This window comes from Pinus tabuliformis, chromosome X (assembly GCF_031772625.1).
Source record: "Pinus tabuliformis cultivar Carrire ecotype Pingquan chromosome X, CPIR1, whole genome shotgun sequence".
Lineage (NCBI taxonomy): Eukaryota > Viridiplantae > Streptophyta > Pinopsida > Pinales > Pinaceae > Pinus > Pinus tabuliformis.
This window is the reverse complement of record NC_142308.1, coordinates 286,891,357-286,904,425: the sequence shown is the minus strand read 5'-3', so window position 1 is coordinate 286,904,425 and position 13,069 is coordinate 286,891,357.

The following is a 13,069-nucleotide window of genomic DNA, read 5'->3' as shown; positions in this document are numbered from 1 at the left end:
ATATTTTTTCCATTTGTGTATACTATAAAGAATATTATAGAATATTTCTTGGAGGTTAAAATCTTACCATCCACCTAATAACTCTATCCAACCCAGTATAGTAGAGATGTTGTAATGTAATGCCCTGTAAACATTTTTTATTAAGTCAAAATAAAATAAAAATAACTCTACGTAAAAATAAAAGTAACTTTCAACGAAAATAATAAAAATAAATTTAGACTAAAGTAATAAAAATAAAAATTCTACCTTAATATTATTATTTTTATTAATTTTTATTTCATAGTTAACTTGTCTTGGTCAAGTTACTAGTGATTTTTGAGCTCCAGTTTTATGAGAACCCTGTGTATTCATGTGGAGTATATCCTATTTAAAGGGAGAAATTAAACCAACCTAGATCCATCTTAACTGCGGAGCCACCAAGGGCCCATAGAGATCATGAACTCTAGTTTTATGAGAAACCATGACATTCATGTGGAATCTAGCCTATTTAAAGGAAGAAATTAAGTCATCCTAGATCCATCTTAACTCCAAGTGCCTAGAGAGATCAAATCTCTTGAGATGCAAACCTTTTTAGAGTGAAAATATATTTGATCCCTCTTGGCCCTTGGTAGATCCGAAGTTAAGATGGCTCTAGACTGATACTTAAATTCATTTATAAGCACATTTGTGAAAATATTATTATGAATTTAAAGATGTAAGTAATTTATTATTGAAAACTTATTGATATAGAAAAAAAGACAAAAATATATTATATTTCTATTTTTTATTTTATTTTTTAACAATAAAATCAAAATTTAGATTTAAAAAGTCCACGGGGTCTACTCTGTTAAGGCACTCCTTGATGTGAATTCACCGGTTCAATTCCCAGTCCCCATCGGGGTGATATATTGGACATGATGAAGATGTAGTCCTATTAAGCTTACAAAAAAAAATTAGATTTAATGTTGATGGGTGTTGGGTGTTGTATAAGTTAATCACAAATTGTTGTAACCTAGATCCATCTTAACTTTGGATCTACCAAGCTATTAGAGGGATCAAATAACTCTAGATCTACCAAGCTCTGAGAGGGATCAAATAACTTTGGATCTACCAAGCTTCTAGAGGGATCAAATTTCTTTTCACTTTAAAAGAGGTTTGCACTTCAAAAGATTCGATCTATCTCTGCCTTTGGTGGATTCAGAGTTAAGATGGATCTAGGTTGGTTTAATTATTAATAATTGATAATTAACAATGTAAACTTTGAAACGGGAACTGATACTGTTACCCGTTTCGTAGAGATAGCAAAAAAGTGACCTGATTTTGAAAAGGGGTGATGTAGAACGAACATGTTTTTTTTAGAGCATAGTTTTTGGAAAAAATGTCATGGGAAGGATAGTTTTATGTACATTGCGTTTTAGAATGGTAGTGATTTTCATGCTGATTTTAAAAAGTGAGTATTTTGCATCACCCCCTTTTTTTAAAAGACCTGTTTTTTGGCTTTAAATTTTCTAATGTATAAAATGTAAATAATTATTTTGTAAATTTGATCATTTTTGAAGTGGTCGTTTTCTTCACATTTTCTTGTTTTTTATTTTAATTTTAACTTTTTTGTTAGTGAGGTTTTTATTGTTTTGCATTTTTAAATTAGGAGGTCGATATTTAGAATTTTCGATATTCTACATATTTATACATCCTTAATTAATTTTTCAATCCACATGAAATAATTGTTTCTAGAAAACAATATTTTTAGCAATGGACATAAAAATAACCATTTTTAACATAAATATAACTAAAAACTACACGTTTTGATAATTTTTTGCTAGAATTGACATGTCAAAATCACAATTTTTATATGATAATTTTAACTAAAAATGGTTAAATAATAGCTTTTTTTATGAATTCCATGTCAAAAAAATAATAATAATCACTTTTTTTTTCAAAAAATAATGATTAACTTAAAAATCAATGCGAAAATCACATATTACAAATATTGAACGTATAACAACCCTAATTGAGTGTTTATTCTTTTCATAAAATGTCAAAGTCAAAACATTGCAAAGCTTGATTTACAAGCATAACTTAAATTTAATCAACAATGTCACGTAATCCAAACTCTTCGTCCTCTAGAGTTTCATCATTGTCTTCTTCCACAATATTTTCAGTTTCCTTTTGCTCATTTTCCTCTTCTAATTGGTCTTTGATGTCTGCGAATCTCCCAATGTATGTCTTTCCAAACATTCCATGTAATGGTGGTTGGGGTTCCTTTGCCTTTTTTTCCACATGTGATTCACTAAAGTCCCCTTTTTTCAGCCCAATTTCTTGCATTGCATCTGGAAGAAATTGAAGAGCATTAATTCTTTGCTGAATGAAATTGCACTGTAATGGATCTTTCTCAATTGCAATGCAATTTCTTCCTTTTTGAAGGCAGCATGCTAGTGTTGTACCTAATTATCAAGAACAAAAGAAATAATGAAGTAAATTAGTACAATGACATATTAATTAAAAAAAGAACATATTGAAATTCAATTCCATATAACAAAACTTACCTGAGCCAAAAAATAAATCCAAAACCCAATCTCCTTCATTTGACTGTCACAAAGACATCGCTAAATCGAGCTCCTAAATAACATTGGGTTACATTGTTTAAGTGCTCAAACAGCTCGATTGAGCGCTTAAAAAGGGCTCAATTGAGCAATCATTTTTTCCACCCAAATGTGCCATCTCTTGCCAAAAAGTGTAACCCAACTCCATGCTTTCACCCTTATAGATTATGAATTTCTAACAATCTATATCCTAATTATTATTATTATCCAATTTTAAGGTCATAGCCAAGCCAGGCACCAAATTGGTGTATGAAACCCCCTTGTTTGTGGGATAAGAGACCCACCTCCACGCAACAATTTGATTATTGTCTACGAAGGCATACCTACTCTAACCCCTTCTGGTTTTTGAACCTATGACCTCTTAGGAGAAAACACATGTTCTTAACCATTAGGCACTTGATCTGAGATGCCTCATGTTTAACTCTAATGTTATAGGAGCATTTTCTCAAGAACTCTATCCAATAATTGGACCTCACACACTCTATTGACCTCAAATTTCAATTCTATGGCATTTCAAAGTTTACTTTCCAAAACTCATTTAAAGCCATAAATCACACTTAATATTGGTTTACTATATTTGTGAAATTTCTAATTCTTTATAAGTAATCATTTAGTTTGGGTTGTTGTTTCTAAAAGGGTATGGCCCAAAGCTTAATTATGTCCAATGTCACTTCATAATCTAATGATATGTAAGAAATATCTCTTCCACTTGAATTAATAAGACAATAGAAACCTCACATACTCAAAACAAACATATTGAAAACCAATTTGATTCAATACACCTAATCAAAACGAATAAAATCATTTTTCACATAAATGGCTTATTGAGATCAGTTTTTCATATTGTACAACTGTACATCGATTGGCACATTTTTCATTTGATTTCATGGCTTACATTTTGCTAAGAATGTTGACAAAATCCAATCCATTTAATGTTGACAAAATACGATCTATTTAATGAAGTAAAAAATTACAATAAAATTTTTGCCTTTTTGGAAATGAAGTTCTAAAACATCTTTAATCCATCTCTTTTACAGGGCATTGACAACAAACAAGCAGTTCACATCATAGGGCTCAACCGACATATTGTTGAGCATAGATGCTATTTTAGATTTGTTTTTCAACCTCTTCAATTTCTTGCAATGATAATATGAATGTGTTGTGCCTTATTTTCATAAAAAGTTCACATCACAGGGCTAATGTAATTTGTCTTATTTTTTTTATCTATTGTAACAACGTAAATATCTATCTCTCTTTTTGTGTCTTCATATAATTATGTGTATCTCTATGCAAGAAAGAAACTATATAGGTACAAATAGAAAGTAAATAGTATATCTATCTTAAGAAACTAAATAGTATATCTATTTTAAGAGGAACATGATTATTCACAAATGAATGTACTATCTATTTGCGACGAACTTGATGATATATATTGTATTATCAAGATTCATTGTCTCGATTTTTGTTCGTAGTTAGTCACTTGATGACATATATTGTATTATCGAGATTCATTATCTCGATTTTTGTACGTAGTTAGTCTGTTTTATCCATGTCTCGATTTTTGTACTTAGTTGGCCTGTTCTATCCATGTTTATTTAATGTTTATATATGATATTGTTAAATTTATTTATTTAATTACAATAGTTTTTTCTTTTCTAACATATTTATATTGGTACACGCATATGTATGACTTTTTCGGGACATTAATCAAGAATTTCCATTGCAAATTTGTAAAAGAGAGATCTCAAATATAGTTTTTACTTCTCTATCCTAAAAACCATTGAAACATTATCTTTGTGAAATTCATTTGATCAACTGCAGATTCTATTAGAAAATATTAAACAGGATGCAAAACCATCTTTAAAGGAAAGCATAGATTTTAAGGTGTCACTAAAGCAAGGAAGTTGAAATATATATTTTGGGATATTATTATTCCTTATGGAAAATCCAAATTTGATTAGTCGTTGAAGTGGTTTTTTGAGACAGATTTTTCAACACTCCAACCAAGGAAGTAAAAGTCTTTTTGTAATATGATGGCTCTGATGGAAGCTGAATTTAATTGACTTATAAATATATTGCAAAGATTGTTGGATTCCAATAAACCAAAAATGTTACTCGAGGACTTTTTCTTTCTTTTTCAACGTTTTGGAATAGGAGAAGCATGCAAAAAGGTGTCTGCTTTTGGCTACATGAATTGTATGTGATACAAATAACACAATGTTAAATGTTGTAGCGGAAGAAAGAAGTTTGAGTCTCGCTATGACTCTGTGAGCAATTTATGGAGCTTCTCAACACTAAGGGCCTCCATAATGTTCTGAATAGTCTTTTGAAGAATTCAATACACGCGAAAAGGTTCTTGAATACTTTTTGGATTTGATACCTAGAGAAAATGTTGAAATGTAAATCACTCACTGTGAAAACTAATTTTCGCAGGTGACCCCAGGCATCATATTACAGTTGGTTATTGCAGTAAAACGGAGAAATTTTTTAAAAATCCGTGATATGGGGTTTTTCAGAAGGACCCAAATTGACTTCCACATGGCAATTTTATGGAAATTATGAATGGTTTCAGAGATTTCGCAGGTTCTTTCAATCTCGATTTTTGCAAAAACGCCGTACAAATGACTCAATTATGATGAATTCGATTTGTATTTTGACAATTTCCTCTCCGCAAGAGACTCAAAATCACTATTTTTAAATGGTGTCGTTGAATTCTTGGCGAATGAAGCATAATACCAACTTATTTCACTCTTCTTATGCAACTAATTAAGAATGCTCCAGGGTGAGACTTTGATGTTCAAAGAGTTTGTTGTGACGCTTTCGAATGGTTGAAATAAATTTCCATTGATGGGGAAGAAAACATTTTAAAGTCATGTGTGAAGTCACATTCTGCGCTGTTTGGGGCGATGCGTAGCAGAGTGGGGCGATTCTGAGAATCGCCCCGCCACCACAAAATCACTATTTTTAAATGGTGTCGTTGAATTCTTGGTGAATGAAGCATAATACCAACTTATTTCACTCTTCTTATGCAACTAATTAAGAATGCTCCAGGGTGAGACTTTGATGTTCAAAGAGTTTGTTGTGACGCTTTCGAATGGTTGAAATAAATTTCCATTGATGGGGAAGAAAACATTTTAAAGTCATGTGTGAAGTCACATTCTGCGCTGTTTGGGGTGATGCGTAGCAGATGGGGTGATTCTGAGAATCGCCGGGTGGTGGGGCGATTCAGACAAAAAAGTACAAAGGTATCTAAACCACCCTTTAGATTATTATCCAGTAAGCAACCAACAAGGAAGTAACACCCCAGACAACAAGTCCATGAAGGTCGGGACATATAGCTCAGTGGTTAGAGCCTTTATCGGGTCGCAGGTATCAAAATTATTAAAATTATCAAGTATGAAACATTTTGTATAATTTGAGTCCATAAAGTATTTTTTATCGGAACTGGGCTGATGGATCACAAATAGAGATTCCGTAAATCGCTTTAGAGTTGTTTTAGTTGCAATATTTAATTTCTGAAGGGACTCCATTTTATCGATAGGCAAGTTTATTGAAAAAAAAACTTGTATGCTGCGTTCGGGAAGGATGAATCGCTCTTGAAAAAGAATCTATTGATTCTCTTCCAATTAGTTGATTGGATAGTATCGCAGGTGCGAGGATTTACTTCACGGGCGACTCAGGATATGCTTCTTGGACTTTATATATCAACGGTCCAAAATAGTCAAGGTATTTATGGGAATAGGTACCATCCGTATCACTCGGAAAATAAAAGCTTTTCTTGTAAGAAACCTGTATGAAATGACATATATAATGATCAGTCATAAATCTCTCTCCTTCTCTCAATCGACGGGTATCAATCAATAATATCCCAGGTCTCCAGTTGTGTCCGTATTGGAAGGTTTCTTATGCTTGCTGAATAGTGATTCTCGGGTAGGCCCCCTCTCCCCCCTTTCCCGCCTACCATTATTTCATAAGGTGCGAAGCCGCTTGTCCCTCCGGGGGCAAGGATGTTTTTCCTTCAGAGTTGCCTAAGATCGACGAAAGTCAAGTTATGTAGATTGAGAAAGAGTTTCTCTTTCTAGATCCTCTCTCTTTTGAGAGAATTGAAGATTCTTTATCTCGTGTCAAGGAGCTGCAGTTTCAATTAGGTGAATATGGAAAGGATTTGGAACAAGGGCCAGCCAATCCGCTCATCTCATGTCGCACCCACCTATCCTAAAAGGCCAAAGGGCCACTCGAGAACTATGGCAGCTCGCTCGTTCTATGGAACCAACTGCACCTATATGAGAATGTATGGCTGCGATGAGCATCCATTAGAGCTTCCCTTCCCGCTTCGCGTCTCCTTGCTGGCTTCTGTAGTTCCGTGCCTTCCTTCCATACCGCAAACGTACCTATGAATGGTGGCTCCTCCGCCCATCCCTTACCGCCTTACCGCTGGTCCATTGGTTGAGTGCCCTTCCTTCCCGTCTCGTACCAGCTTTTCCGTCCCGCAATGGTTCAAGAGAGAGCTACGTACCGAGCTACGTACCAATACAATGACCTAAACAGTTCCTTCAGTGCTTGGGTAGACTGAATGAATACGGGTGAGTTATAAACCGCTACAAAGGCCCTTTGAATGCGCTGTATCGCCACTTGAACCCTTCGAAGGGGCCCCGCCATACCTGTTGACTTATATCCTTGGCACCCGGTGAGTGTAAGTAAAGCATAGCTCTGCCTTATTAAGTAAGTGTTATGCTTTCTTTCCGCCAATACGGAGGGAGAAACTAATTAACAACTGTGGTTTCCCGGCACTCACTTAAGAGCTCAAGTCACCCGGAGAAGGGCATTGAAAGGAGAATGATTGATAGAGGACCGACCGAGAATCGCCCCACCACCTGACGATTCTCAGAATCGCCCCATCTGCTACGCATCGCCTCAAACAGCGCAGAATGTGACTTCACACATGACTTTAAAATGTTTTCTTCCCCATCAATGGAAATTTATTTCAACCATTCGAAAGCGTCACAACAAACTCTTTGAAAACTAATTTTCGCAGGTGGCCCCAAGAATCATATTTCAGTTGGTTATTGCAGTAAAACGGAGAATTTTTTTAAAAATCCGCGATATGGGGTTTTTCAGAAGGACCCATACTGTTAGCAACGATAATTTATAAATTTTGTTTTTGCTCTGGCCTCCTAATTTGGCTTTGACCATGGTTTTTTAAATGTCCATCGACTTACGCTTTGGAATGGCTGGGGGTTATTTAATCTCCGATCTATCTCAGGATGTTAGCAGATATAGAGTTCTCCCTTCTACCTATAAGGTGTCATGTGATGGTATCATGGGTTGTCTCGATGTTAGCAGAAATATCAAGTTCTCCCGTGCAGCTTATAGCTGTTATATACTCATATCATGGATTCTAATGTAATATTTAACTTTTTAATAGCAATTTTATCGTAATGGTTTCTCATACTATGTTTTGACTTTTTAATAATGGTTTTCGATGGAATATGATTATATACATATTTTATGTTTAAAATAGAATAGTTAGCCATTTGTCGGGTACACGGGAAGTGGAGTCGCAAAATGATGCAAATAAAATCTGTAAGAGTCGCGATCAGCCTAAATAATACGAAAAAATACTTTTAATCAGAGACAGTGAAGAAATAGAGCGATCTTATTCTTAGATTGATGATTAAATACAATATGAACGGACTATTCTATTTTAAACATAAAATATGTATATAATCATATTCCATCGAAAACCATTATTAAAAAGTCAAAACATAGTATGAGAAACCATTACGATAAAATTGCTATTAAAAAGTTAAATATTACATTATAATCCATGATATGAGTATATAACAGCTATAAGCTACACGAGAGAACTTGATATATCTGCTAACATCGAGACAACCCATGATACCGTCACATGACACCTTACAGGTAGAAGGGAGAACTCTATATCTGCTAACATCCTGAGATAGATCGGAGATTAAATAACCCCCAGCCATTCCAAAGCGTAAGTCGATGGACATTTAACATGGCAATTTTATGGAAATTACGAATGGTTTCAGAGATTTCGCAGGTTCTTTCAATCTCGATTTTTGCAAAAACGCCGTACAAATGACTCAATTATGATGAATTCGATTTGTATTTTGACAATTTCCTCTCCGCAAGAGACTCAAAATCACTATTTTTAAATGGTGTCGTTGGAATGAAGCATAATACCAACTTATTTCACTCTTCTTATGCAACTAATTAAGAATGCTCCAGGGTGAGACTTTGATGTTCAAAGAGTTTGTTGTGACGCTTTCGAATGGTTGAAATAAATTTCCATTGATGGGGAAGAAAACATTTTAAAGTCATGTGTGAAGTCACATTCTGCGCTGTTTGGGGCGATTCGTAGCACTGTTTGGGGCGATTCTGAGAATCGCCGGGTGGTGGGGCGATTCTGAGAATCACCCCGCCATCGCCCCACCACCACAAATGGTGGCGGGGCGATTCTGAGAATCGCCCCACCACCCGGCGATTCTCAGAATCGCCCCAAACAATGCTGAAGTCGAAGGCTACCATTCTTCCTGTGTTCTACAAAGTGGAGCCTTACGAGCTCCGGTGGACAGACAAAGATGGAGCATACGCTGAAGCCTTGCGTAGACATGAACAGAAAAAACATTCGACTCTCAAACTGGTGAAGAAAAGCCGCGCTACGATTCCAACACTATTCGAAGTTGGAGAATGGCTCTTTCTCATTCTGCAGAGATAAGCGGTTTCACGCTGGAGGGGTGCGCATCTCCCACAATCTTTTCCAATTCCGTGTTAGTTTTCAATTTGTTGGATTGATCAGTAAATCCTTACATAGTCATTTCACGCTGTTTCTTTATTTTCCTCTTTGAATAATGATCAGTAACGAGGAGCTCTTGAGTGTTAAAAAATGTTTCAAAACCACTGTTGTATGTCGCTAAATACCCAACTGGAGTGGAGGACAAATTACAAGATTTTGAAATGACAGTGTTGAAGGAGCAGGAACAACTGGTGAATGCCAAGGTTGTGGGGATTGTAGGTTGTGGCGGTGCTGGAAAAACTACACTGGCCAAAGCATTCTTCAACCGTAAGAGATCCGCTTACAATGAATCCTCCTTTTTATTTGATGTTAAAGAGAAGTCAGAGAGAATGTCTGTAAATTATTTGCAGGCTACGCTCATTGAAGACTTAAACGTAGAAATATCAAAATTGAGAGTCCTGATGACACCAGAGCTCGTAAGGCTCCACTTTGTAGAACACAGGAAGAATGGTAGCCTTCGACTTCAGCATTGTTTGGGGCGATTCTGAGAATCGCCGGGTGGTGGGGCGATTCTCAGAATCGCCCCAAACAATGCTGAAGTCGAAGGCTACCATTCTTCCTGTGTTCTACAAAGTGGAGCCTTACGAGCTCTGGTGGACAGACAAAGATGGAGCATACGCTGAAGCCTTGCGTAGACATGAACAGAAAAAACATTCGACTCAGTAATATATACACGAATTCAGAAATGGTGCTAATCAGTAGTTTCCCATTTCGTAATATGAGGAATTTGCAACTTGTTGCAACCCACGAAGATGGTTTAGAACGCATATTGAAGAGGGTTCAGTCCCCACATCTCATATGGCTCCGCTGGTATGGATGTTCCTGCTTTTCCTTGCCTGACTGGATCCCGATGGAGAGTTTAAGAGTTTTAGAAGTGCAAGGCAGTAGATTGAACTTTCTATGGCCACAACAATCTCAAGTATGTATGCGTTTATTCTTTTTTCGTTTAATTTCAGTTTCAAGAGTACAATCATTGCATAAATAGATTATGTCTTATAGATGAAACTTCGACATTGCAGGGGCCTATTCAGTTGAGAGAGTTAAATCTCGAGGCTCCCCTCTCGGAGTTTCCAAAGTCTATAGGGCAGCTGGGGCACCTCGAATGGATTGCCATAAATGATAGAGGTTTATTCTTATCCACAGTCGAAGCTTTGCCCCAAGAATTTGGTCATCCGCGCTCTTTGAAATACTTAGTGTTAAAAGGGTTCTCAAGAATGATGTCGCTGCCTGATTCCTTCGGAAAATTAACAAATCTGAAGCACATTGATTTGGAAGGTACTTCCAGTTTGCAGATGCTTCCAAAGTCCTTTGGGGATTTAAATCGACTCAAACATCTATCTTTGGCACGGTGCTCCAGTTTGACCATCTCAAATGGAACACTTGGAAACATTACAACACTGGAATATTTAAATCTACAGTGCTGTAGCAATGTGAAAGAATTGCCTCCCCCAAATCGCACATCAACCGTCTTTGAAAACACTATTCATGGAATGCACATGCTTAAAAGAATTGCCATGCGGTATTGGAAACCTGTGCAATTTGGAATTGCTGCATATAGGTAACGATTCGCTGGAAGTACTGCCACCTTCGGTCTGTTACCTCGAGAGTCTGAAGGATTTATCAGTGCGCCATTCGCCCAAATTGAAATGCCTGCCCGATTCCATTGGACTGTTGACTCAGCTGACAGAGTTGATGTTAGAGGGATGTGGGATAGTATACTTACCGCGAGGACTTTTGAAGTTGAACAATCTCAGAGGTTTAACAGTACGGAATTGTCCGTTGGAGGAACTTCCATTTAGAACTGTTGACGGAGAAGCAGGAGGTCGAAGATCTTGGAATAAACTGGACTGCGCCAAGGACAAATGCATGCTTGGGCTTTGGCGGTTGTCCCTTAAGGGCACAAAAATATCCGAGGTAGCCTTTGCCGAAGGTGTTTGCCCAAACCTTGGTCTTCTGTACATTAATGGCTGTGAGGAATTAAGGCAAATACGAGGGCTTTGTGGTCTGTCCAAACTTGTTATTTTCCGCATCCAATCCTGTGTAAAAGTAGAGGATCTCGAAAGTCTTGAAACCTTGAGATCTTTGAGGGAGGTCAGAGTTAGAGGGTGTAGGAAACTCAAGATCATACAGGGATTGGCTCAGCTTAGAAAGCTTCAAATACTAGAGGTTAGTGGATCCGATGAGATAGTAGAGTTACCAGGTGTGGAACACTGCATGTCGTTGGAGTACTTGTTAATAATTGGTAAATTCACTTAGAGACCAGTAAATGTGAAATGAATAGCCAAATTGAAAGCTCAGGACACAACATTGATATATAAAGTAGATTCTATATAAGAGATTGTAGGAGCTTGTCACGTGCAATAGATTTGGATTATTGATCCGACCATTAATTCAATGGATGGTGTTTGACATGAAGAGATTGAAATATGTTACTCATGAAGTAGATGGTGGGATTGAAAAAAAAAAAAAAAAAAACATAGCACCATTGATGTTGATGTTATGGTTGAGAACATGTTGAATTTATACTTAGGAAAGAAAAATGATATTCTACCAAAAACATTAATGTGTTTTTTCCTCATAAACAACTTTGTTTGGCAAATAAAAATTTGGTTTTACTAGCATTTTTTTAAAAGTTTGAAAATTGATCCTAAAAAAAAAAATTATCGTTCTAGTATCATCACTTTTTTGTTTTGAAGCTATATTTTGCACGAAAATTTTGTAGTAAATTTCGTAGTCACTGCCATTTCTAAAACATATTCAAAATTGACCCCTAAAAAATAAAATCATCGTTCCAGTATACACACTTTTCGTTTTTAGCACTGTTTTTGATGTTTTTTCGGGGTTTTTTGGCCAGAGTTCCCGTTTTGAGGTTATAGTTCCCGTTTCAAAGTTTACATTGTTAATTATTAATTATTTTATTTTTATGTAATTTTACCCAACTAAAATGTTTTAATTAATAATTATTTTTATATTTTATTTATGTTTTTAATTGTATGGTTATGTAATTTGATGAGTCAAAATGTTTACATAACATAACCTTACAACATCTCTTTTGAGTTAGAGAGTGTGTGTTGGTGCAAAATAATAAAATAAATAAATGATCATAAATAATATGAAGAGTTAAGATATATCTAGGCTAGTATGAATAATTGATATTACAATTATTAATTATTTTTATTTTGTTTTTATTTTTACGTAATTTGACCCAGCTAACATGTTTTAATTAATAATTATATTTTTATATTTTATTTATGTTTTTAATTGTATTTTATTTTTATTTTTATAGTTATGTAATTTGACCAAGTCAAAATGTTTACATAACATAACATAATCTTACAACATCTCTTTTATATTATGTATTTTTTTAACACTAAAGAGTAAAAGGATTATATTAATCTGTGCCTGTTCGCGGCCAAAAACTGGGAGATTTGAGTACATTGCCGACCTTGGGCATCATAGTTTGCATACAATTCATCGAGACCCAATTCCCTTCCAAAATGACAAAAAAGCACATAGTTTTTTCTTGACTACTGCTATATACTCGACATAACTCATTTAAAAGAAAAATACATTTATATTTCATCATCAAAACATAGACACAAGAAGTAGGCTAGTTCTCCATGGCGGCTAGAAGATTGAGGTCTATTCCTGTTGTTTCATCTGC